This window comes from Jaculus jaculus, chromosome 8 (assembly GCF_020740685.1).
Source record: "Jaculus jaculus isolate mJacJac1 chromosome 8, mJacJac1.mat.Y.cur, whole genome shotgun sequence".
Lineage (NCBI taxonomy): Eukaryota > Metazoa > Chordata > Mammalia > Rodentia > Dipodidae > Jaculus > Jaculus jaculus.
In genome coordinates this window covers 33,530,390-33,556,743 of record NC_059109.1, presented here as the reverse complement: position 1 = coordinate 33,556,743, position 26,354 = coordinate 33,530,390, and the positions used below count along the sequence as shown (strand labels likewise).

General features: G+C 35.7%; 1 pseudogene; it reads right to left on the bottom strand.

Annotated features, from left to right (window-relative positions):
• Positions 1–24,429: 24,429 nt before the first annotated feature.
• LOC101595585 lies at positions 24,430–25,246 on the bottom strand (annotated as a pseudogene).
• Positions 25,247–26,354: the final 1,108 nt, after the last annotated feature.

Below are 26,354 nucleotides of genomic sequence, written 5' to 3'. Positions count from 1 at the left end.
GCAAAAGATGAGGACCACTCCTAAGACTCGCCTCTTACCTACATATGAGCAGTGCCACACACATTCCTGCACTTACATAGAAATGTGAGCACAGATCTCTCTCTCTCTCTCTCTCTCTCTCTCTCTCTCTCTCTCTCTCTCTCATACGCATGCCAAATAAATAAATGACTAAATAAATAAATAATAAATGGTTTAAGATACAGGTATGAAGGGACTATGTATGACATTGACATTAAATTCCTAGAGAATTTATTTGTATTTGCTAATATACAATGTCTACTGAAAACTCAAATATGTCTACATAATTCAATTTTCATGAAGATGATTTACTGATTTTTCTTAATCTGAAAGATTATGATAAAGAAAAAATATAGGTTTCTAGGTCAAAAGTAAAGATTTAAAAGTTTCATCCCACAGCCAAAACATGGACTAACATGACTTTTCAATGATTTAGTTCCTTTCTGACCTTAAGAAAATATTTCAAATACTAGAATTCTGTGTACACATCTGGATAACCACCCCAAAGATGTTTTTGATAAATATAACCAGCTACAAAATTTAACGAAGAGGCTTGGGGAGATGGCTCCATGATTGAAGGTGGTTGCTTGCAAATCATGCAGCCCAGGTTTAGTATCTAGCACCTATGGAAGGCCAAATGCAAAATATCATCTATGATCTCAATGCAGCTATCACAATTGAAGACAGAGTCGAGTGAAGATGAAACCTTTGGGCCAGCTAATCTGCAGTTCATTTGTAGTCTGGCAGTTTGCAAATCAGAAGACCCTGTCTCAAGGAAGGTGGAGCATAGACACCTTAAAGTTGTCCTCTGTTCATCATTTTCTCTTTCTCTCTCTCTCTCTCTCTCTCTCTCTCTCTCTCTCTCTCTCTCTCTCTCTCTCACACACACACACACACACACACACACACACATTTTCTTTTTCAGTTCTTCAAAGCACAACAGAGAATATGGCAATAGACAGGCCCCACATACACATCTGAAGGTTACTCATTTCATTCAAATTAGTAACCGTATTAAGACTGACAGTTGACAGAATGGAGAGCCTTCTGATTTAAGGACTTTCTAACCACTATCTTCTGTTACCTAATTATGTTCGATTATATGGTATAACCAATAAAAAATACTTTTACTATGATATGTTGTATATTTTACTATAGTATGTTTATATGAATTTATGGTGTCCTCAATAATGAATACTTTTACTAAGATATATTGTAGATTTTGCTTCTCTGAAGCCTAATATTGAGGTCCAAAACCATACTCAGCAAACATTTGTTGTAATTAAAGTCAAAATTTGAGTGATATTATATACTTATGACCTAGAGCAATATCACTAACACTTCCTGGTGAAGAAACTTCTCTGGGAATATTGATGGGGAAAGAAGTGTAAAGTAGTCACAATGTGGGAAATTAATGAGGACAGAACCCTAAAGTGGTCACAATGTGGGCCATTGATGAGACAGCAAATCAAGAACAAGATCTCTGTCAAGTGACATTGGTGATCAAATCCTATGTTGGACACCTAATTCAATAATCTGCCGTGATTTTCTCAGTTCTTCTTCATCGATTCCCACTTTCCATGGCATAGTGTATCTTCTCCGAAGAACAGTGACAGCAGTTTAGTCAATGGGTCCCTGTGGTAATTCTTGTTCACTATCCCACTGGTCAGTCAGGCTGTGATCTCAGCAGTCAGCTATTTCTTCCCTCTTTCTTACTTTTATATTTAGTCAGTCATGAAGTCATACTACTACAGTTTAAATACAACTAACACTGAATTAGAGATGAGAATAAGAGATCAACTACAGAAAATTACCAGACCTAAAATCCATGAATTTTTAAAAAAATATTTTTTACTCTTTTTCTGATTTATTTTTATTTATTTATTAGATACAGAGAGAAGGACAGAGGGAGAGAGAAAGAGAGAGAGAGAAAGAAAGAATGGGTATGCCAGAGCTTATAGCCAGTGCAAATTCCACATGCATGTGCCATCATGTGCACCTGGCTTATGTGGGTCCTGGAGAATCGACCCTTGGTCCTTACACTTCACAGGCAAGTGTCTTAACTGCTAAGCTATCTTCCATCCCAAAGCTCTGAATTCTAGTCACTTGGTAAGACTCTTATATTTTTTACCTCATCGTGTGCGGATATCTGTTTTTCCATCCTGAGGTTCTATGAAGTAATTACCTACCATTCCAAAAGGATGTCAAATAAGTTAAAAACTTTTATCTTTGATGCAAGAAATAGAGCTTCCTTGACCCTATTTTCATAGCATCTAATCATTCTTTAAAGATATAAGCCTTAAGCATATATGATATGTTGGATTCCATGGTTGAGGTTAAGGCCAGGATGTCTAGTCCCTCTCCCCAACAAATGTTGTACTGATGTGTAGGAAAGCAGTAGAGGTTCTGTTTGATCAGTGTGATGAGGGGGTAAGGGTGGCATATGATCTGGAAGTTCAGCCTCCTGAAGCATCTGTTCAGGCAGCCTTTTAAAATTGGGATGTGAAGGAGGGATAGAAGTTGCTCAGAAGTAGCAAGGGATGGAGTATACCACATGGAACAGCATTGTGAAGGCCTCCAGTCCAGTACAGGAGATTTAGATGAAGGCCCTACCCTAGCCCAGGGAATGGGGGAAAAGAAATATGGGGCATGAGGCTGCAATGGCATCCTAAAATAGGCTAACAAGAGTTTTGGAATGTATTTTGAGAATTCGATATTAATCAGATAATATAATTGAATTATCACAAAGCTTAAGCACAACTTGGGTCCTTGTATATAACCACCCACACTATAAAGGCTACAATGAATCCCTGTTCAATGATTTCGGCACTGTTTGAAAATGAATTATCTGACATGCTTTCTTACACATGCCACAATAAAGTTGGAAAACAACTAGTGAAATTTCACAGAATGTAAAGAACATGGCTTGAAGAAGATGTACAATAACTGTATATTTCTTGCAAGGAACAAAGAAAAATATTCTCACACAAATACTGCCATGTCCAAACAAATTGCTAGTTTAACTTTTATATTTAGTATTGAGATACGAAAGGTGGAAGGACTGAGAGACCACCTGAGTCTGCTTTGGATGCCAAACTGAATGAGAGCCAAGACATAGAGACCATGTGAAAAAAAACAAGAAATGCCAACAGTCACAGATGTTGTTATATCTCAGATTTAAAGATGAGGAGCTGTGAGGAACAGTAGAGTTCAGTGATCTTTCCAAGACAGGAGAATAAAATCTTGATGGTTAAGAGTTAGATTCCAGAAGATCTGCTTGCAAAAAGCTTGTGAAACTGCTTTTCAGAAGGTAACAGAAGGAAAAAGTAACTTAGTTTATCAAATGTAATAACTATGCCTTATCTCCATTTATTTGTTTATTTCTTTAACTGTGTGTGTATTCTATCTAGAGACCACAAAGAATTATTGAGAATAAGAAAGCAAACCTCATGCATAACTATGTGAACCTTTATTTAATTATATAATATTTCCTGAATACTATTAATTTTTAAACATAAATTAAGGTTACTATTTTGAAATTTTAATACATATTCAATATATATTCTGAAAAGAAGGCTGCAGTAAAAGGAATAAGAACTGTGAAAAGAGACAAAAGGTTGGTAAAAGGAAAAAGCCACTCTGCAATTGGAAGCAAGAAAACTCTGCATGATAAGTAGGAGCAGCAGAAAGCCCGAGGCAGTGTAGACACGTTCACCTGGAAGGCTGGATTTGAAGCTTGCCAGTGCGCTTCTCATTCAGATGGTTGATGACTTGCATCCCCCAGCTCACAAAATGCTTTCCAGAGCTATGATGGCTAGCTTATAGAGAGATGATTTCCATCTCAGTTTCAGCTTCATTTTTCAGTATCTTATGACCACACTCTGTTATGTCTTCAGCAACAGGGTCTTGCCACCTAGCTCTAGAGGATAACAGAGCACTTAGACAATGGTAGGCATTGTTTTAGGGCACATGGGGGCCTCCCTGACCAACTGCTCCCTGTGGGAGGAGGATGACACCTCTCGAGCAATCTTTTCCACTCCAGCAGATTACTTCTGTCCAAACTCCCTCTCTCTCTCAATCTCTCTCTCTCTCTCTTTCTCTCTCTTTGGGGAGTTATACCTTTACTTAGCTAACAATGAAGTAGGTTTCTAGAGTACTTATAATATTTTTAGGTTTGTGTATCTCTCCTCTTCCCCTCCCTCCCTTTCCCTAGACCCCCTTAGACATTCTACCCCCATATTCTGTCCTTCCATTTGCCAGTGTACTATCCCTTCCTCTAAAAACTCCCCATTTTTCCTCTATTCAAGACTCATTGTAGCTACCAAACCAGTGCTACTAATGCTTACTTCCACTAACATACTTATCTAACTATTGAAGTTAGAATCTGCATATGAAAGAGAGCAGGCAGAATTTGTCTTTCGGAGTTTGGATAGCCTCACTTAGTATAATTATTTCTAGATCTGTCCATTTTTCTGAAAATCCCATAATTTCATTACTCTATACAGCTGAATAGAACTGTGTTGTGTAGATGTACCACATTTTCATGAACCATCCGTCAGTTGTTTGGGATTCTGGGCATATTCCATTTCCTAGTTTCTATGAATAAAGTAGCAACAGACATGGCTAAGCAAACTTTTCTATAGAAAAGACTAGCATCTTTAAAGTATATGCTCTGGGTGGCATATAGGTGGGTCAAATGGTAAATATGTTTATAAGTTTTTGAGAAATCACCATACTGATTTTCTTAGTGACTGCACAAGTTTATACACCTACAAAGTGAGAATAAGGGTTCCCTGTCCCTCATATCCTCCTAAGAATTGTTTTTTATTTAATTTTTTTGATGATAGCCAATACTCACCAAAGTGACATGGAATCTTAAAGTTGTTTTAATTTTCATTTCCATTATGGCTAGAGATTTTGAACATTTTTTGATGTTTATTGACCATGTGTACTTGTATTTGAGAACGCACTGCAGAGTTCCCTACCTCATTTTTGAGTGGGTTGATTTTTATTGCTTATATTTTGGGTTTGTTATATATTTTAGATATTAAAACTTTGCCAGATTTACAGCTATGGAAGATTTTCTCTCATTTTGTAAGCTGTCTGTTGACTCTGTTGATCGTTTGCTTAGTTGTATAATTGATTTTAGTTTCATGAGGTTCCATTTGATGAGCATCTGTTCTATTTGCTAGGCTGCTGGATTACTAAGAAAGTCTTTCCTCATGTCTATATCTGGAAGTATTCTCCCTCTGTTTTCTATACGCAATTTACAGTTTCAGGTTTTGTATTGAGGTATTTGATCCATTTGTAGTTGATTTTTGTGCAGAGTAAAAGAAGAAGTTCTAGATTCATTCTTTGACATGCAATTATGTAATTTTTCTAAATCATTGGTTGAAAATGCTGTCTGTTCTCTAATGTGTATATTTTACCTCCTTATCAAAGACTTAGTGGATATAGTTACTAAACCTTTTTTAATGTTCTATTTTATTCCATTAATTATGTGTCTGTTTTGTGCCAGCACCATCCTGTTGTTATTACTGTGGCTTTGTAGTATCTTTTAAAATCAGGAACTGTGATACCACCAGTGATATCCTTTTTACCAAGGAAATTTTTATCTTTTAGAGCCCTTTTGTGCTTCCACGTGTATTTTGAGATTGTTTTTTTCTATTTTTGTGAATAATGATACTGTTATTTTGATCAAATCACATTGAATCTGTATAATGCTTTTGGTAGGATAGCTATCTTCAAAATATTAACTCTTCTAACCTATAAGTGTGGGAGCTCTTTCTGTCTACTCGTATCTTCCTCAAATTCTTTCTTTAGTGTTTTAATGGTTTCATTGTATTGGTATTTGAAGATGTTTAATATTTTGTGGCTATGGTAAATAGCAATGTTTCCTTGATTTAATTCTTAGTGTGCGCATCATTAGCATATACAAACTACTGGGCTATTAGTATTAATTTTAAATCCTGGCACTTTGCTGAAAATGTAAATCAGTTCTAAGAGTTTTTTGGTAGAGTATTTAGGATGTCTTAAATACAGAATCATACCATTTGCAAATAAGGTTTGTATGACTTACACCTTTCCAAATTGCATTTCTTTTATATATTTCTCTTATTTAATTTTGAAGCCAAGACTTTAAGTACTATGTTAAAAAGAAGTGAGAGGAGTGGAAACTTCTGTCTTGTTGCATAACATAGAATGTTTCAAGTTTGTCCCCACTTAGTACGATATTTGCTTTAATTTTGTCATATATAGCCTTAATTATTTGAAAGATGATCAGTTCATCCCTCGTCTCTCTAGTGTTTTTATCATAAAGCGGTATTGTATTTTGTCAAAGGTCTTTCCTGTATTTATGAGATAATCATGGGATTTCTGTTCTTAAGTCTATTTATATAATGTACTATGTCTATTGATTTCCATATGTTGAACCATCTCTGCATCCCTGTGTTGTGACTTAGTTGATTTAGGTGGATAATATATTATGTGTTCTTGAATTTGAATTGTAAGAATTTCATTTAGAAATTTTGAATTTAATTTTATCAAAAATATGTATTTATTAACTTGTAAGCAGAAATAGGGAGGAAGAAAAGGAGGGGAGAAGGAAGGAAGAGAGGGAGAGAGAGAGAGAAATTGGCATAGCAAGACCTCTGGCCACTATAAACAAAAATCCAAATTCATGAAATGCTTTGTGCATCTGGTACTGAAAAATGGAACCCAGTCCCACAGGCTTTGCAAGCGGGTACCTTAACCACAGAGCCATCTCCCCAGCCCTGTGATTTCCTTTTTCTGTTGTCTAGCTTTGGTGGTAGCACAATGTTGGTTTCATCAAAGGAGTCAATGACCACTCCCTCCTTTTCCATCTTGTGAAATAACTTAAGAAAAAGTGCTTATAGTTCTCCTATTAAAGTATGATATTATTCAGCAGTGAATCAGTCTGCATATGGACTTTTTTGGCTAAGTGATTTGTCATTACTGCTTCAATTTCCTTATAAGATATAGCCCTACTAATTATTTACCTTTAGTGGGTTTAAATTAGTTAGTACATATGTTTCAAGCAATTCATCCATTTCTTCCAGAGTTTCCAGTTTGCTGGAAAATAGGTTTTTGAAATATGTTTTTATGATTCTTTCAATTTCATTGGTATCTGTTATAAAACTTCCTTTCTCATCTCTAATCTGGTTAATTAGGGTCTTATATCTATTTCTTTTTGTTAATTTGATGAGTTTATCAATCTTGTTCATGCTTTCAATGAACCAGCTCTTTCTTTTACCATTCTTTTAAATTGTTTTGTTTGTAATTTATTAATTTCTGCCCTGATATTGATTATTTCTTTCCATCTGATACTTTGGGATTTAGATTGTTCTTGTTTTTCAAAGCCTACAGAAGGACCATTAAGTTATTCATTTGAGTTCTTTCTATTTGTTTTATTTTATTTACTTGAGAGAGAGAGAGAGACAATGTGTTCACCAGTGCCCCTAGCCCATAATAAATGTAAATGTATAATAATAAATGTATGTAAATAAAAACTCCAGACACAGAAACCACCTTGTGCATCTGGCTTTATGTGGGTGGGTATTGGGAAATTGAACTCAGGTCATTAGGCTTTGCAGGCAAGCTCCTTAACCACTGAACCATCTCTCCAGATCTCAGTTCTATCTGCTTTCATAATGTAGAAATTTAAAGCTATAAAATTTCTTCCTAGAGCCACTTTCATTGTGCCCCTTAGGATTTGGTATGTTATGTTTTCATTTTTATTCAGTTCTATTTTTAAAATTTTATTATTTATTTCTTCAATATCCCATTCATCACTCAATAGTATGTTGTTCAATCTCTAGAAATGTGTGTATTTTCTGTTGTTCATTCTAGCTTTGTTGCAATGTGCCTACATAGAAATCAAGAAGATAGTTCAGTCTTCTCGAATTTGGGGAGACTTCCTTTGGGTGCTATTATGTAATCCATTTTAGAGAATCTTCAATGAGCAGTTTAGAAGAATGTATATTCTATAGAATTTGAGTGGAATCTTCTGTATACCTCTGTTAAGTCCATAGATCTATGGTGTACTTTAGCTCCATTGTTTCACTGTTTAAGTTTTTGTTGTGCTGTTTTATTTTTTTTTTTTTACAACTTCTATACTTACAGACAGTAAACCATGATAATTCCTTCTCCCTCCACTTTCCCCTTCACAACTCCACTTTCCAGCATATCCCCTCCCTCTCTCCATCAGTCTCCATTTTATTTTGATGTCATAATTTTTTTCTCCTAGTATGAGGGTCTTGGGAAGGTATTGCTAGTCACTGCAAGGTCATGGATATCAAGGCCAATTTCTGTCTGGACAGTAGCATTGTAAGGAGTTGAACCCTTTCTTTGGCTCTTACATTCTTTCTGCCACCTCTTCTGCAATGGACCCTGAGTCTCAGAGGGTGTGATAGACATATTTCAGTGCTAGACGCTCCTCTGTCACTTCTTCTCAGAACTATGTTGTCTTTTGGGTCATCCCAGTGGTCAATGCCATTTGAAAAGAGAATCTTTTCTAAACAAGATTGGGAGTGTCATTAATATATGAATATAAACATTAAGTGTAGTGCTTACAGGGCAGTTTGGTGGGGAAATATATCTATTTATCCAGATAAGATTGGGCTTCATATCACTAAGGCTCTTGACCACCCCTGCCATAGGCTTTTGATTAGATATTCAGTACTAGGCATGTATTCACTCCCATAGAGTGGGCTTCCAGTCCAATTAGAGAACAGTTGGTTTCCCCCAGAACAGACATGCCACTATTGTACCCACTCAATCATTTGGACTGTCTGGCCAAACTTGAGATTTGCAGTGTCCAATGTTTTCACCACTGATGACTTCTGTCTCCCATAGGGCTGCATGCAGTGCAGCTTTAGCCAGCTTTCAATTGGCTGCTTTACAGGGAGAAGATTTTCAGCTCAGCACCAGCTTGATTTCTCAGTGACCTTGCTGCCTGAGCATATGAGTCTTCAGGAATAGGGCCTTACCATCTGTTACTCATGGAAAACCAAGGGCCTTGGAAATGGCCTGTAATTTTGTGGAGGCAACAGGTACCTCCCTGGCCAATAACTCTCTGGAAAGTATCCCATCCCTGTCATTGAAAAAATTTTCTAGTAGCAATCTATGGCTTATGGATATGCCATCATCAAAAAAGTAGGTTTTCATATGTCTTATTCAGAATATCTTGAGCTTTTATTGCTATTCCCTCCACCCTTTTCTTCCTAAATCTCTTCCCCTGGCTTCACTTAGGCCATTCTGCTCCCTATAATCTGTTTTTCTGTTTACATATATATAATACAATCCCCTAAATTCCTTCCCTCTCATTCCTCCCATATAACTGTTTTCTACCTTACTGGCCTCTGCTACTGATATTTGGTTCCAGCTCATGCAAAATTCTAAACATTTGTAGCTAGGATCCACATATGTGAAGGAACATTGTGACATTTGGCTTTTAGGATGTGGGTTACCTCACTTAGTATAATCCATTCCAGATCCATCCATTTCCCTGCAAATTTCATTTTTCTTTACCAATGAATAGAACTCCATTGTGTAAATGTACCACATCTTTATTATCAATTCATCTCTTGAGAGACATCTAGGCTGGTTCCATTTAGTAGCTATTGTTAATAGAGCAGCAATAAACATAGCTGTACAAGTATCTCTAAAGTAGTGAGAAGAGTCATTTGGATATATGACTAGGAGTGCTATATCTGGATAATATTATAAATCTACTTTTAGCTGTCTCAAGGACATCCACACTGATTTCCACAATGGCTGTACCAGACTATATTCTAACCAACAGTGTATAAGGCTTACCCTTTTTCTACATCCTCACCAACATTTACTGTCATTTGTTTTCTTGAAAACCATTCTAACAGGAATGAGATACAATCAAAAACAAGTTTTAATTTTCATTTTCCTGATGGCTAAGGATGTAGAACATTTTTTTGGATGTTTATATGCCATCTGTATTTCTTCCTTTGAGAACTCTCTATTTAGTACCATAGCCCATGTTTTAATTGGGTTGTTTGATTTCTTATTGTTTTGCTTTCTGATTTTTTTTTTTTTTTTGGTATATTCTGGATAGTAATGCTCTGTCAGATCTAAATAGCTGGCAAAGATTTTCTCCCATTCTGTAGGTTGTCTCTTCTCTATTTATAGTGCCCTTTCCTGTAAAAAAGCTTTGCAATTTCCTGAGATCCCATTGGTTGGTAAGGGGTTTTATTTCCTGAGCAATTGGGGTCATATTCAGAAAGCCATTGCCTATGTCAATATGTTGAAGGGTTTCCCCTACCTTTTCCTTTAGGAGTTTCAGAATTTCAGGTCTGATATTAAGGTCCTTGATCTATTTGGACTTGATTCTTGTGCATGGAGAAGACAAGGATTTATTTTCATCCTTCTACCTACATATACACCCAATTTTCCCAACACCACTTGTTGAAGAGACTGTCTTTTCTCCAGTGAATATTTTAGGCATTTTTTATTAAATATCAGATGGATATAGCTCCTGTATTAATGTTTGGGTCCTCTATTCTCTTCCATTGATCTACATTGTCTGTCTTTGTGCCAGTACTATGCTGTTTTTATTATTGAGGCTTTGTAATACAGCTTAAAATCGGGCATGGTGATACTGCCAGCCTTATTTTTGTTGCTCAAAATTGTTATAGGTGTTCAAGGTTTTTTGTTCTTCCAAATGAATTTTAGGATTTTTTTTTCTATTTCTGTGAAGAATGCCATTTGAATTTTTATGGGGATGCATTAAATGTGTAGATTGATTTTAGTAAGATTATCATTTTTACAATATTGATTCTTCCAAGGAAAGAACATGGGATGCCTTTCCATTTCCTAGTATCTTCTGCAATTTTTCACTTGAGTGTTTTAAAGTTCTCATTGTAAAGATCCTTCACTTCCTTGGTTAGGTTTATTCCAAGTTACATTATTTATTTATTTTTTGAGGCAATTATGAATGGGAGAGATCCCCTGATTTCATCCTCCACATGTTTGTTGTTAGTATATAGGAAAGCTACTGATGTCTGTGTGTTTATTTCGTATCATGCTATATTGCTAAAAGTGTTTATCAACTCTAACAGTTTGTAGGTAGAGTCCTTAGGGTCCTTTATGGATAGACTTATACCATCTACAAATAATGATAATATGCTCTCTTCCTTTCCAATTTGTATCCCTTTTATGAGTATATTTTGCCTTATTGCTATAGCTAGGACTTCCAGTACTATGTTAAATAAAAGTGGGGACAGTGGGCATCCTTGTCTTATTCCTAAATTTAGTGGAAAGGCTTCAAGTTTTCCACATTTAGTATTATGTTGGCTATAGGTTTGTCATAAATGGCTTTTATTATGTTGAGATATGTACCTCCTATGCCCAATTTCTGTAGGACTTTTCCCATGAAGGGATGTTGGATTTTTTCAAATACCTTTTCTGCACCTATAGAGATGATCATGTGATTTTTATCCTTCAGTCTATTTATATAGTGTATTACATTTATCAATATGCATATATTGAAACATCCCTGCATCTTTGGAATAAAGCCTATGTGTGTTTTTCTTTTTTCTCACCATTCTTCTTATTTTGTAGTGCTTCCTGTTTCCCTTTACTCTCTTATATTAATTGTTATTTGAGTATAATTTGCTTTGTTCCTGTTTCCTCATGTGTGTGCTTTGTTTTCACTTCAGTGTATAGGATTTCTTCAAGTAATTTTTGTACAGATATCTTAGTTGTCATAAATTCCTTCAGCTTGCTTTTGTGGCAGAATGTCCTTTTTTATCCTTCAGTTAGGATATGTACCTTTGTGGCACAAAGTATTCTTGGTTGACAGTTGTTATCTTTCAGAATTTGGAATATATCATTCCAAGCCCTCTGGCTTTCAAAATTTGAGTTGAGTAATCTGTTGTGATCATTATGGACTTGCCTTTATACATGACTTGCTTTTTCCCTCTAACTGCTTTCAATATATTTTCTTTGGTTTTGCATGTTTAATACTTTTATTATAACATAGTGAGGAGGGTTTCTTTCCAGATTTTGTCTGTTTGGTATTCTAAAAGCTTCTTGTATCTGCATTGGCATTTCTTTCCTAATTTCTGGAAAATTTCTTACTCTGATTGTGTTGACAATACCTGCAAGCCTCTGAATTGAAATTCTTCTTCTTCTACTATACCCTGAATTCTTATGTTTGAACTTTGCATAGTGTCCTGGATATCTTGTAATTCATACCTACCTATTAGCTTATCTTTCGCTGTATTTGATCTGATATCTGGTTTTCTAGTTTAGATATTCTGTTCTCTCCTTCATCCATTTTACTGCGGAGACATTCCACAGAGGTTGATTTTTTTGTTTGTTTGTTTGTTTTTAGACTGACTGTGTTTTTCAGAGCTAAAATTTCTGCCTGTTTTTTTTTCTTCAGTATTTCTATTTCCTTACTCATGTCTTGTACTGACCTCCTTATTTCATTAAGCTGGTGTCCTGTGTTCTCCTGGAATTCCTTCAGGCATTTGTTTCTTCTTTAACTCTTTGCCTTCTTCTTTGATCCCTTTGATTTCTTCTTTGATTTCTTTGAGTATAGAGAAAATCATTTTTTTAAAACTCTTTGACATGCATTTCATCTAAAACAGTCTCATTGGGGGCCATTTTTGATGGATTTATATTTTTTTCTGGGATTGTATTGTCTTGATTCTTTGTTTTTCTTATATTGTAATGTTGTAATTTTTGCATCCTAAGTTGATTTGATGTTTGGGTTTTCTAATAATCTGTGGTGCTTTTAGATTTGGAAATGAAACTTTATGTACCTTCAGAGTAGGAATTTAACATGCCATGCGCAGCTCTTGTAACCCAAACCAACCACAGAAGTAATCCTAGGTTTTTGAGTTTACCTATTATTCAAGTATTCTAGTGGGCTGGTTAGAGTAATTTGCTGGCAAATTCTAAAATTCAACTGAATGATATACACACTCAATAAACACTAGCACAGAGTATACAAGTTTGGGGATGGAAACAGATAACCTTATAAGGCCACAATCTCTGCATCCTTAATCCTCTCAGCTGGGTGGTTTAGATTTCTGTTCTGAAATGGGTTCCTGGTCAGTCTGGGTCTGAATCAGACTCTGCCCCCAATAATAACAGAAGCAAAAGACAAAGGCCCTAAGAATATGAAAGCATTAAAGGCAAAAATAGTCATTCCCCAAATACAGCTTAATTGAGACTGGTAAAGCCAACGAAGAATATGTAACCCATAACCTGCCCTGACATACAAAGAGAGGTTAACACTTCCAGGGCAGGCCTATGTCCCTGCTTTTATGTCATTCAGCTTCATTCCCTTTTGGGGTGGCCAATGCTGAGTGACCACCTCTATTCCTTGGTGTTGTGCTGTGGAGCTGGTGCTATGATCAGCTGTATTTAATGGCATGCCACTGGGAGCTGAATGTGTTCTCTGGGAGGTTGTGGTTTTTGTAGGTTGGGAGATCAGAGAGTACAGGAAGCTTAGACTTGAACTGGAACTGCTTATCTGACCCTATCTATGTCCTGCTGTCTCCCCTTCATATCTCTTTACTTTGTAAGGAGCCTGAGGAGGTTAGAAAATCCCCTCTTTGGTCTTTGCTCCTGCAGCAGGGCACAAATTGTGCCAGCATATTCACGCAGGTCCCAGCGGGACTGGGTATACATGCTCCTAGGTGGGATTCTGGCAGATTTCCTCCTTTCTGATAGATCTTAGTCTCTCCTGCTTCTCTGCTATGGTGGATAAAAACCTATACACCTTCACTTTTCAGATAAAAAGTGTATTTTGCTGTGGTTTTCCTCAAATCCCTCTCTAGGCTGGGTTGGTGTGACTCCTATGCAGACATCTTACCCAGAGGTCCCCTGTTTTATACTTTGATGATCTATCTAGTGGGATGCTAATTCACCCACTATTATTGTGTTGGGATTTATGTGTGACTTTATGTCTAGTAGGTTTTGCTTTTTAAAATTTGGTGCATGTGATTTTTGATGCAAGATGTTTGGGATTATAACATTCTCTTGTTAACTTGTTCTCTTGATAGGTATGAAGTAGCCTTATCTCTTTTGATTGCTTTTGGATTAAAGTCTATTATTTCTAGATATCAGTAGTACCAACACTTACTTTTTCTTCTTTCCATTTGCTTGGAATATTTTAAAAAAATATTATTACTTATCTATTTGAGAGAGAAAGAAGAGAGAGAGAGAGAGAGAATGGGTTTGCAAGGCTTTCCAACCAGTACAAGTGAACTCCAGATGCATGCACTGCCTTGTGCATCTGGCTTATGTGGGTAATCAAACCTTGGTCATCTGGCTTTGCAGGCAAGCACCTTAAACACAAAGCCATCTCTCCAGCCCATATTTTTGTATCTTTTCACTTTAACATAATGTCTGTCTTTCATAGTAAGGTGTGTGTTTTAAAGACAATGAATCAAATGGATGGAACTAGTTTTCTGATCCAGTCTTTTAATGTGTGTCTTCTTATTGGGGAGTAACATTCATCAATATTCAGAATTACTATTGCAAGGTATGAGTTGTGGAGTTTTATGTTTTCTTTTTCTTTATTTGTTTTATCAACTGCTATAGTTTTGACTTTTATGAAGTATTTGACATTGTGAATTATTCTATCTAGTGTTGTCTGTAGGGCTGGTTTACTGCTCACATAGTCACAGAGCCAGCTTTTGTCAGAGAATGCTTATCTCTCTCTTTGTATTATGAGGGACAATTTTTCTGGGTGTAGTAGCTTGTGTTGTCATACCTGGTCTTTCAGTATTTGAAATACACCTTTCTAGGCCCTTCTTTAGAGTTGTCATTAATGTTATTCTGATGTGTTCACTTTAGAAATAATGTGTGGTATTTCTCTTATAGCTTTTATTACTCATTCTTTGTTTTCTGTATTTAGTGTTTTTTAAATAGTATTTTTATTTTTACTTATTTTTTTGAAAGAGAGAGAGGTGGGGGGCAAAGAAAAAGAATCAGAGAAATAGTGAGTATGGGTTCGCCTCCTGTCACTGAAAACCAACTCTTAATGCACGCATTATTTTTGTGCATCTGACTTTATGTGGGTAGTGGGGAATCAGACCCAGTCCATCAGGTATTACAAACAAATGTGTTTAATTCTGACCTATCTCTCCAGTTCCTGTATTTAACACTTTAACAATAATGTGACATGCATTTTTTTTTATTGTCCTGTCTATTTGGCATTCTGTGTGCCTCTTATACCTGAAAGCCACTTCTCTTTTGCAAGATTTGGATTTTTTTTTTCTGTAATTTTATTGATAATAGGTTCTGTGTCATTTACCTGAAGTTCTCCTTCTTTATAGGCCCATGATTTGAACATTAGGTCTTTTTAAGTTCTCTCATGTGTATTTTATGATCTGCTCAAACATTTTTATCTGCAAGCATAAATTGTGGGGGGATTAACAGAGAGAATGGGTATGCCAAGACCTCCAGCCACTGCAAATGATTTCCAGGTGCATGTGTGATTTTGTGCACCTGGCTTCATGTAAGTACTGGGGAATCAAACCCTGGTCATTATGCTTCTCGGGCAAGTGCCTTAACTGCTGAGCCATCTCTCCAGCCCCAAACTTAAAACAAAACAAAACAAAACAAAAATTGTTAATGATTTGGGTTTATTGATCTATTTCCTTTGCTTCATCCTTGGAACCTGATATCTGTCCTCAACATGATATATTCTATTGTTATGGCTTTCCATGGAGCTGTAAGTAGAGATATTTAATTCTTGATTTTCATTCCATTTGGTTTTACTTCAGCATCCCAAACTCTATTTTGACTATCACTTTCATTCCTTGGTTTGACTTTCTCAACTCAATTGGTTGATTATCTGTGTTCTCTTTGAAATCAGTCAGGCATATGTTTGTGTACTCTTTGACTTAGCTGTCTGTTGTGTTCTTGTGCTTCATTCAGTCATTTGTTTATGTCTTCGTTGTGTATTGTTCATATTTATCATATCTGTGTTTAGAAGTCTTTGGAGTTTCTTCTAAGTAGTTCTCATTGGCAGCTTTAACTGTGGCACTAGGTACTCTTTATGGGAATATCTTGGTTTCTTCTATTACTTGTTTTACATTTGAGTGTGCAAATCTTGAGATAATCTCTTTGTTTTGCTGAGAATATTGCTACAACAGTCCCACTTGGAAGCACAGGGTCTTCTGCAACTGGGACTATTCCAGTCCCACTTGGAAGCACAGGGTCTTCTGAAACTGGGACTATTCCAGTAGCAGGCAACTTCTGGACCACAAGCTTAGTGGGCCTTGGCCTGGACTGTGCCAGATAATCTGCTCTAGGGGCAGCCTGATCATCCTGACTTAGAGTGGGCAGCCTCCATGTATCTGGTTGGCACAGTGGGGAGCAAATTGGGAGCTTGAATGAGCATGTATAAAGATACTTTTTCCATCAGGCTCTGTGAGGGCAGTCTGCATGTTTCTGGGTTCGTTGCAGGAGGGTTAATCTGCTGATATTTTAATCCAGCTATTTATTTTTCTAGGTGCTGGCTGTAATATGATAGATAGAATTTTGTTAAATGTTAGCTAATCCCAGCATCCCAATATATTTGTGCAGTAATCCTAAAAGTTGAAATATATATATATATTTCTTTTGATGTTTGGTCTCTTAACTCTTTGAAATTTGAAATACAATGAAAGAGAGGAAAGAAGGAAACCAGAAGCTTGAGCCAGCATGGGGGTGAACTAGTGAGTGAGGGAGGATAGCAAGGGAGAATAAAGAGAGGGAGAAAGAGAGAAAAAATCTATTTGCTACTGTTAGCTTATTTTCCTGAGCCAAATGGAGTGAACATAAAGATGGACAGATGATAAGACCCAAGTATAAACAAAAGTCCAGGGGGTTACTTATGTCATGAGGTTCATGTAGATGTGTATTCATCTTTTGATACCTTTGGGAAATAAAAATTCTATTCTGTATTCAAATGCTATTAAGTTATTTACAACTCAGTGTGGAGGTTTCATATTTATCATCATGAAGTATAAAGCCAAATGTCTCTTTTTTCAGGAGCCCCAAAGATTAACAGATTAGAATGTTTTCCACATGTCCATTTTTACTGTCAAGAGAACTTTAAAGAAGTATTCCAGCCCAGTCCACAGCTGAACCAGATGTCAGTAATCCCACAGTGAAATGAACCTGGCAGAGTAGCCTTCTCATGACCCCAGGGTTGTTTTATCAGGGATCAGTTAGATGTCTAAGAGCCATTTGTTGCTGACGGTTGTAAAGTTCTTGAGTCCAGGCTGCCACAATTAAAAAAACTTGCTGACTTGCTTAAAGTAGTGAAACCCAGCATTATTTCTTACAACTTTTCTCACATGGTGCTATAATGGATGTTGATTTTGGCTCAAGAAGAGTAAAAGGTCTCATTTCCACTGTACATTTCCGGTATCTGGTTACAGGAACTTTAGTATGGAGTATTTTACCAGCCACAGTTTTTGTTGTGTAAACAAGTCCTGGAGCTTTATTTACTCAATCAATCTCTTTGCTGCATTCTCAAATGGCCACAAACTGGAAGATATCAAATGGAGACTTGCTGAAGTAACTTTAGGAGTTAACATCATGTTTTCATGAATTTTAGTTGCTGGTTTGGGTCCTGAAAAATCATGGCTAGTAGTGCAAATATGATTATAATGACATTTTATTCTCTTTTCTTTAAAATTTTAAATTTAATTTAGGTCCCTGTTAATGTGAAAAAGTATACTTAGAATAAATGTTAAGTTACAATCAGAATAAAATAAAATACTCTACACACTATGGTCAGTGTAAATAAAACACTAATAGCATTTCTGATGCTTGATTACTTGCCCTATCTCCCCTAGAGATCTCTTGAAATAATTTCTTGTATTTCATTGAAGTATTATAATATAATATGATTAAAATTTTTGTTACTTGGAAGTTCAACACATGGAATAGAACTTTTATAGTCCTTTGTGATTTTTTTTGACATATTTTTCACCTCATTTACTCTTTTCATGTCTGTGTTCAGTGAACTGGTGAGCTTGTTTAAAGCATCTACCATTATCTATTTATTTTTGAATAATGGGCCTTTCCCCCTAATGCTGCCTTTTCATTAGTTTTAACAATTTTCATCTTTTTATATATTATCTGTTTATGCCACTAGCACAAAACATTAATACTACCTGATTCTAATTTTTTTATCTGATAGGTTCCTAGATGTAGAACTCCTCTTTCAGATTATTATGGCTATTTTAGATGCTTTGCATTCCCATCTCAAGTTACAACCAACTTGGAAATTTCTACCTTTACTCCCAGCAAAAAAGTTGACAGAAAAGCTATTGGTATTACTTGAAAACATAGATCAACTATATGAAAACTAATATTTATTAAATATTAAATTTTCCAAGCCAGAAATTTATCTTTCCACTAAAATAATTCTCTCCATAGTATTGTGCCACTTTTATGAAAAATCATATTTATTTCTAAAATATGTTTTACTGGGTATCATTTTTATGACATCATAATTGGAAATTTGTTACTTAATTTGTAATGAATATTTGCTTCTAAGAACTTATACCAGTGCTTTTGCTTTTTGTATGATATTTTATGTTCAGTGATTTCATTAGGCTTACTAAGTTTAGCAATTTACTTAAAAATTCCTTGAAGATTTTATAAACGCAATTGGAATATCTGGAATGATAATGAATTTATTCATCTTTTCCACTGATGAGTCTTAATAATTTCTTTTTCCTTCTTGCACTAGTTAGAACCTCTTTGTTAAGCATGTCAATGATTCTCCATATTGTTTAAGATAATCAAAATGCTTCTCTTTATTTGATAGAAAACAGTTTTGGAGTGATTGACATCAGGCTGTTTCTACTGATGGAGTTTTAGATAATTATCAAGACAAATAAAATTTTTTTGAAATGTTGTTATCTCTCTGTATGTCACTACATTGAATTTGAAAGACAATTTTTGGATACAAGGAAATAGTTTTAGCTGTTATTTTACTTTTTGGAAATATTCTTGTAGGATGTATGGATACAGATTATACTGGATTAAAGAAATGAATGTGGAGAAGAGAGAAGAGAGAATTCAACATCACTGCATCAGCATCAGACTGGAGTCTCTGCAGCAATGGCTGCCCTTGAAGCAAACAAAGAGTTTGCTTTGCACTCAAGATTAAAATTAAAATTAAATTACAGAATAAGGAACACTGAATACCTAAATGTTTAATTGTTGGAGAACAGATAAGCAAATAAGTTACCATTTATATAACCATTGACATAATCATATCATTTTCCTTTTAATTTTTTTGTTAGTTATCATATTTTATTTTTATTTATTTATTTGACAGAGAGAAAGAAGGAGAAAGGATGGGGAGAGAGAGAGAGAGAGAGAGAGAGAGAGAATGGGTGCACCAGGGCTCCAACTACTGCAAATGAACTCCAAACTTATGTACCCCCTTGTGCATATGGCTAATGTGGGTCCTGGGGAATCAAACCTGGTCCTTTGGCTTTGCAGACAAACACCTTAACTGCTAAGCCATCCCTCCTGCCTTCCTTTTAACTATAAAAATATTTTTATTTATTTGCAATGAGAGAGAGAGAATGGGCACACCAAGGCCTCTTGCAACTGCAAGCAAACTCCAGATGCATGTGTCACTTTGTACTTTTGGCTTTATGTGGGAACTGGGAAATCTAACCCAGGCCATTAGGCTTTGCAAGCAAGCACCTTAATCACTGAGCCCTTTCTCCAGCAATGCTTTTAACTTTTTAAGGGTACAATTTCTAATATTATATTTTTTGTGTGTGTTAAATCAAAGGTTAATTTCTGGCATTAATAAAATGTTGTGACATTTTCTTTCATATATAATGTGGGTTAGGCACTATACTAATGAGGTAGTATAGAGTAGCAGCCCCTACCCCCCAAAGTAGAAGCAATGCATGTCTTTGAGGCTATAAGGAGAGAACCTAGGTCATTTCTCTTTGCTAAGCGTCACAAATGTCAGAAAGGTCTGGGCCATCTTTATCTCTGCCCCCTGGGGAGTCTTTTACTTTATGAGATAATCACCCCCTTCCTGGAGGATTAAGATTTCTGGGAAGATTGCCCTTTCCCAGAAAACCTGACCACAGACACCTGATGTCAGCACTGGACTAACTAGTACCATAAAATACCCCAAATTAGGTCTCTAGATGGGCTTCTTGTTTTCTGAAAAATCCTTCTTTCCGCCTTCATGGACAAGAGCTCAGAATTCATTCTGTCGCTTAAACTCTCCTTCTCTTAAAGTTCTCCCTCATAAAACTCTAAACTATAATAAAATCTTTCTGCACTTTATCCTCTGGCCTATGGATCTTATTCATCAAAATTCATGAGACTGGAATCCAGAGGCCACTGATACAGTGAGAGCTCTACTCTAGCTCCTGAGTTATTGTCCATCCAAGAGCTAAGAGAAGGCTCTGATTCTCTCAGAGACACCCAAATTCTTGCTATTACCAATCATTTACAATTATACAACCCCATTCATGCGTGAGCACAGTGATAGTTTTCCTGTCATGTACTGTCAGCATCTCAACTGAGAATCAAGAAGACAATACTTTTAAGATAAAATGGGGTTGGTACTGTATTTCAATACTTTCTAAAAATGCTTGTGGACTACAAAATTGCCTGCTTATTTTATATTCAATTTGCATCTTCAATAATGCATCTGCATCTGATGCTCATGAAGTCTTATTTATTCTTTTGAATTTCTTATGCTATGTGATGTAATGAAATATATTTCCCTGTTGCTACCACCTTTTTGTAATGATCTCTTGTTATTTGCCAGTCTCTGCTACATCTTAATTTTGTGAGCTTTTGTAGTCCCTCAATCTTTCTCACCACACCTTATGGTATATAAAATATACAATGTTTCAAAGTTTCACAGAGAAAAATAAAGCTCTATAGATATTGGAAGGAAATGTAGCTAAATTTATACTTACATTATATGCTGAACATAAGTAAGAGGAAGAAAAATAATACATACAGATAAGACAAGTTCAATTCATCAGACAGAGTAAATGGAAGTCTTACACATTCACAGGTCTAAAGTTTTTGAGTGAATTGATTATAGGTTAACATAGATTTTCAGATAAATGATAGATTATAAAATTGTAGATGATGTTATTATAAAAATGGTTAAAATTCTTACAAATATCTTCCATATAAATCAACAAGTAGGTTTCAAATATGGAAATATGACATGAATATGGATTAGCAATCACAATGATTAAAGTCAAGACAGTTTAAATCTATGCTTTTGTTTTAGTGACATTATAAAGCCGCTGGGTCATTAATAGGGATCCACGTCAGATCATTCTCCTTGACTTGCTTGAAGTGGTTCAAATAATTATTACTAGATTACTTTTTAATTGTTTAATTTATTTATATTCACAAGCTGAGAAAAAGTGTGAGAAAAAGATAGAGTGAAAGAGAGAGAGAATGTGTATAAAAGGGACTCCTGCCACTGAAAACAAACTCCAGATGCATGCATGAATCACTTTGTGCATCTGGCTTTACATGGGTATTGAGGAATCAAACACAAGCTGTCAGGCTTTGCAAGGAAGTATCTTAAATACTGAGCAATCTCTCCAGACTAATAATTGTTTTATTTTATGAACTTTACAGTATGAACATACTGCATATTGTTCATATTCCCACCAGGTTATGCTCATATCCCTTCTTTCCCATCCCCGTTCCATTGAGGTCCCTCCTCAGTGGGGTTGTTGATATTCACTAAGGGGTAATGAATGCACCAGTCAGTTTCAGTGTGTGTGAAGGGTGCAATGTGTTAGGATACACCTTTTCATCCTGTTTTAAGATAAGTGTGCACTTAGATATTGATTGTTTTTGCTTACTTGAGTTCACTACAGTTCACTATGGTTCATTTTAAGCTTCAGAGACTAAGTTGAGGATTAAAGGGAATAATTTGAGAATTAGGTATTCTTTTTACTTTGATTTCACAATAACTACAGATAACTATTTCTTTATTAAGAAAAAGAAACATTTTTATTAAATAATTTCACTTCAGTAAATATTCTAAAGGAAGCATCCAAAGCCCACTATTTTCAATTGAAGGTCCAAACTCAAAGGAGTGTTCCCATTCTTTACAGACCAAACTATTCTTTATTTATGTCCACAGACATACTGGGACCATTCTGAAGGAATCAAGAATGTACATGATGATGGCCCTTTCTAAATTGATCCTGAGTTTTAATTAGCCAAGCCAAAAATGTTATTGACTAACTGATGATTTCATAGTCTCACTACCACCATAACATCCTTCAGGTATTAAGATTGGGTTCCTAAAACTCAAATTCTTGAGGAAGTTAGTTGAGTAAGTAGTACACAAAATGCAGGCTTATCTAAGCTTTTAGAGCATTCTCACTCTATGTGACCCATTTTGAGGCATTTCCTATAGCTTCTTTCTAGCCTTTTTATTTTTCTAATGCAAGAATGCAAGCTCCCTTTAGAGACAAATTAGCATTTTATTAAAATGCACAACAAATCAGGATTTTCATGTGAATTTTCATGACTGCAGAAACTAGATAATCTGCCTGGCTCACATTGTGTACCAAGATTGAAAGGGAAATCTATCCCAGTATTTGTCATAGGTATTTACTAATGTTCTCTTTTCAATAGCACACTTCAAATGAAATGTCCCAGCGACGTAAGGCTTCTCCTTCTCTGTCTCATTCTATGTTCCACAATGCTCATATAAAACTTGCTTAAAGAAACAGTTGGTTCCATTTCCACTGTTTTATAGAACAGTCACATGTTTCTACTCACATCACATATGAACTCACATGGTTGGAATTTGAGACAGAAACACATGTCTAATACCCTGGCCATAATTTCAAATAACCAAACAAGCATCATAACCATATTGGGAAATACACAAACATTTCTCAGTTATTTTGAAGTAACATAATTACATATTGCCTTAGATGTAGAGAAGGCTCTGAATTTTTTTTTTTTAAGTAAGTGGCACAACAGAGAACCGGGATGCAATTTGGAAAGTCATCTTTACCCTTTTATTTATTTATATCTTAAAAATGATTCTATGAAAATAAATATTTCTTATTTTAGTGAATTAATTGATAGGCAGTATAAAGACTACTTCTAAATACTTGGCCCTCTTTTAGCTAAGTGTGATATAAATACTTTATAGGCTAAGGCCTGCTATCGATAAAATCTTATGTATTTTCAAGGAGAAGGGTCCCAGTAAGTCTATGGAGAAAAATAAATATCACTTTTGGTCCTTACAGAATAGAAACACTATTCTTTGAGTTTGGACCTTCAATTGAAAGCATTGAGCTTGAAAGTTTCTTTCAAGAATGTTTACTAAAGTAAAAACATTTTACTAAGAAATATGAGATTTATTTAGTTATCTGTAGTTACTGTGAGATCAAAGTAAAAAGAACCCAATTCTCAAACCACACTGTTTAAACCTCAACTTTTTAAACTCAGGAAATTAGTGTCTTAAAAATATTTCCATATCCTGCAAGGAAAGGTTTTCCCTAAGAAATTTCTCAAGGTATTCACATACTTAATGTGAATAAATTTAAGTGTGTTATATATAAATAAATGCAGGAATGTTCTGAGAATTTTTTTAACTACTTGAATGAGGAAATTATTCTGAGATTCATAATTTCTGAATGAAGGAAGATACATTGATTGAATTCAGGATGCAGTTAAATTAATTAGAGAAATGCATTGTGCCAAGCAGTGGCAAAACCTGAGTATATGGGGGAATATATGTAATATATATATATAATGAACTTTCTATTGCAAACTAGTGTTTCAGTAACATCAATCTATCAATTTGGCATGTATTTTAAATTACAATATATTTTATTAGGGAAGAATTCTGAATTCAGTAATATATTTTTTTTTAATTTTCAGATTCACTTTTCTTTTCTTTTCTTTTCTTTTTTCCTTCCTCACATAGAACTCCACACACATTTCTTGCAGCTATAGTCACTTGATGTTGGCAAGGTACCATTTTATCCTTTTGACTTTGTTGGCATCAAAATATGACAGTTACCAGTGTTAAATCCATAAAATATTTACACAACACAGCACATGAACCTTAAGACACTTGGCGATTACACCACATAAACAGGACGAGACCCCCCTATTCTTGTATTAGAATCGGGTGTTCACTGGTCCCTATCTGGCAACTGTCCAATGGTTCAAAGGGCAGCAGAGGCAACAGGCAGTTACTTCAGAGGACACTGGACACTGATCTGGAAGCACTTTACGATGTCGCCCAGTGTCAGGTGCAGCACCACTTCCTCCTAGAATGGCAGGTCCAGCTGACAGAAATACAGACAAACAATACATTTATTCTGTGGAGACATCCCACTCGGACTAGGCATGCGCTGTGATTTTGAACACAACTCGTCCCAAAAACTTGTCACGATCATCCTGGTTTTTCAGGTTGCTTGTTCTTTCAATTTTGCGCTCAACTGTTACTTCTATCTTGGTACTGTTAGTTCCAAACATGACCTGGACAGCAACTAAGAGTTATTTTCCCAAAATATGGAAAATACTTGAAGTCTATAATTCCATTATTAGGATAAGTTGATGCATTTGCTATGCTTTGATCCTTTGACGAACAATCTATCATTGGATTTCCTTCAGGCTTTAATCCGATTATTCTGTTCATTTTCACAAGAATACAAGGTTGTCCTTTGGAATAGCCAAAATCAGGATCATTCATACCACTACATTCTTGAAGCAAGAAAACAGGAAACTGACATGCAACATAAACTGGACCCTTCTGTTCAAATAGTGCTCCATCAGGACAGTTTGTGAGATTCTTCTGTTTTTCTAAAGAATATGGCTTCAGAAACTTCTGAAGGTCTTCAATGTACCCTTTATAGGAATTTTGGTCAGACTCACTAAATGTATATTCCAGTGCAGTCAGTGGTTTTGGAAAAAACATCAGTCCTGGGCTGGGAATCTGGTCACGATATTTTGGAACCTCATCATTCAGAGTCTGAAGCATAGCCCAAATTGTGAATGTGAACAGTGTAGCCAAGAACCCATAGAGAAATAGGTAAAAGAGCAAGATCAAACCCCAGCTCATGGCCGTGTGCCCCAGGAACTGTTCGGTGGTCGGGTTGCAGAGGAAGAGCTTCCACTCTGCCAAGGTCTGGTTGAAGGACTTCTCATTCTTCATCATAGTGGGTGTACAGACGGAGGAGAGGGGAGCGGAGGCCGCGGGGATGGAGGCGGCGAGGAGCTCGGCAGCGCATCCCAGCAAAGGCGCGCAGCCTGGGGATGGAGGGTGGCCTGGCCGACGACACCCCCTCGTTAGCGGGCCACTGGCGCCGACTGCGCCGGGCAGCTGCTGGGGCCATGGGAACCTCTGAATTCAGTAATATTTTATAAGCTGAGAATATACACATGAAATACTCTTGCTAAGGACAATTGATACATTATGAAAAACTCTTTTCTTCTTTCTCTATGTTTTCCATAAATTCCACTCTATGTAAGATAAGCAAAGAATTATAAGTTAGAATGTTCATCATAATTATATTATAAAAGAAAATTAAAATAGATACTTCCTTCAAAACTGGGATTGTTCAATACAAATATTTAACATGTCCTCAGCTGGAGGTATGCTGTGCTGAATCTGAAACATTGCCTGCAAAAGACTTACTAACAACAGTATTACTTATATTGTATTAAGCAAAATAACTTGCATTGTGTGATTTGCACAATCCATGTTAATATATGTGTAAATATATAGATGTAAATTTGAATAAGAATGAGAATTCAATCATTAGTATTATTTTTTACTATGTGGTAAGATTATAACTCATTTTTCTGTTTTGTTCTTCTCTTTTTAAATGAACAGGAAATTTAGATCATTAGTAACAAGCCAATAAACATTCTTTCAACTGCTGATTTTTGAAAATAGATTAAGTTTTATTTTTGAATATATATTTTTATTTATTTTTTTGCAATAAGACAATGAGAATGAGAGAAAGAGAGAGACAGAGAGAGAGAGAGAATCTGAGTATGGGCATGCAAGGCCTCTTGCCCCTACAAATGAATTCCAGATGCATGTGCTACTTTGTGCACCGGGCTTTATGTGAGTATTGGAAAACTGAACCCAGACTGGCAGAATTAGCAAACAAGGGTCTTTAAGTGATAAACAACCTCCCCAGCCCTGTAACTCTTTTAACCAACAATAAAGTATTAAGTGTAGAATATAGATTTGATTGTACATACAATTGAAGTAATTTGTATTAAAGAATCTGCTCTATATTAAAGAAGGATTTATA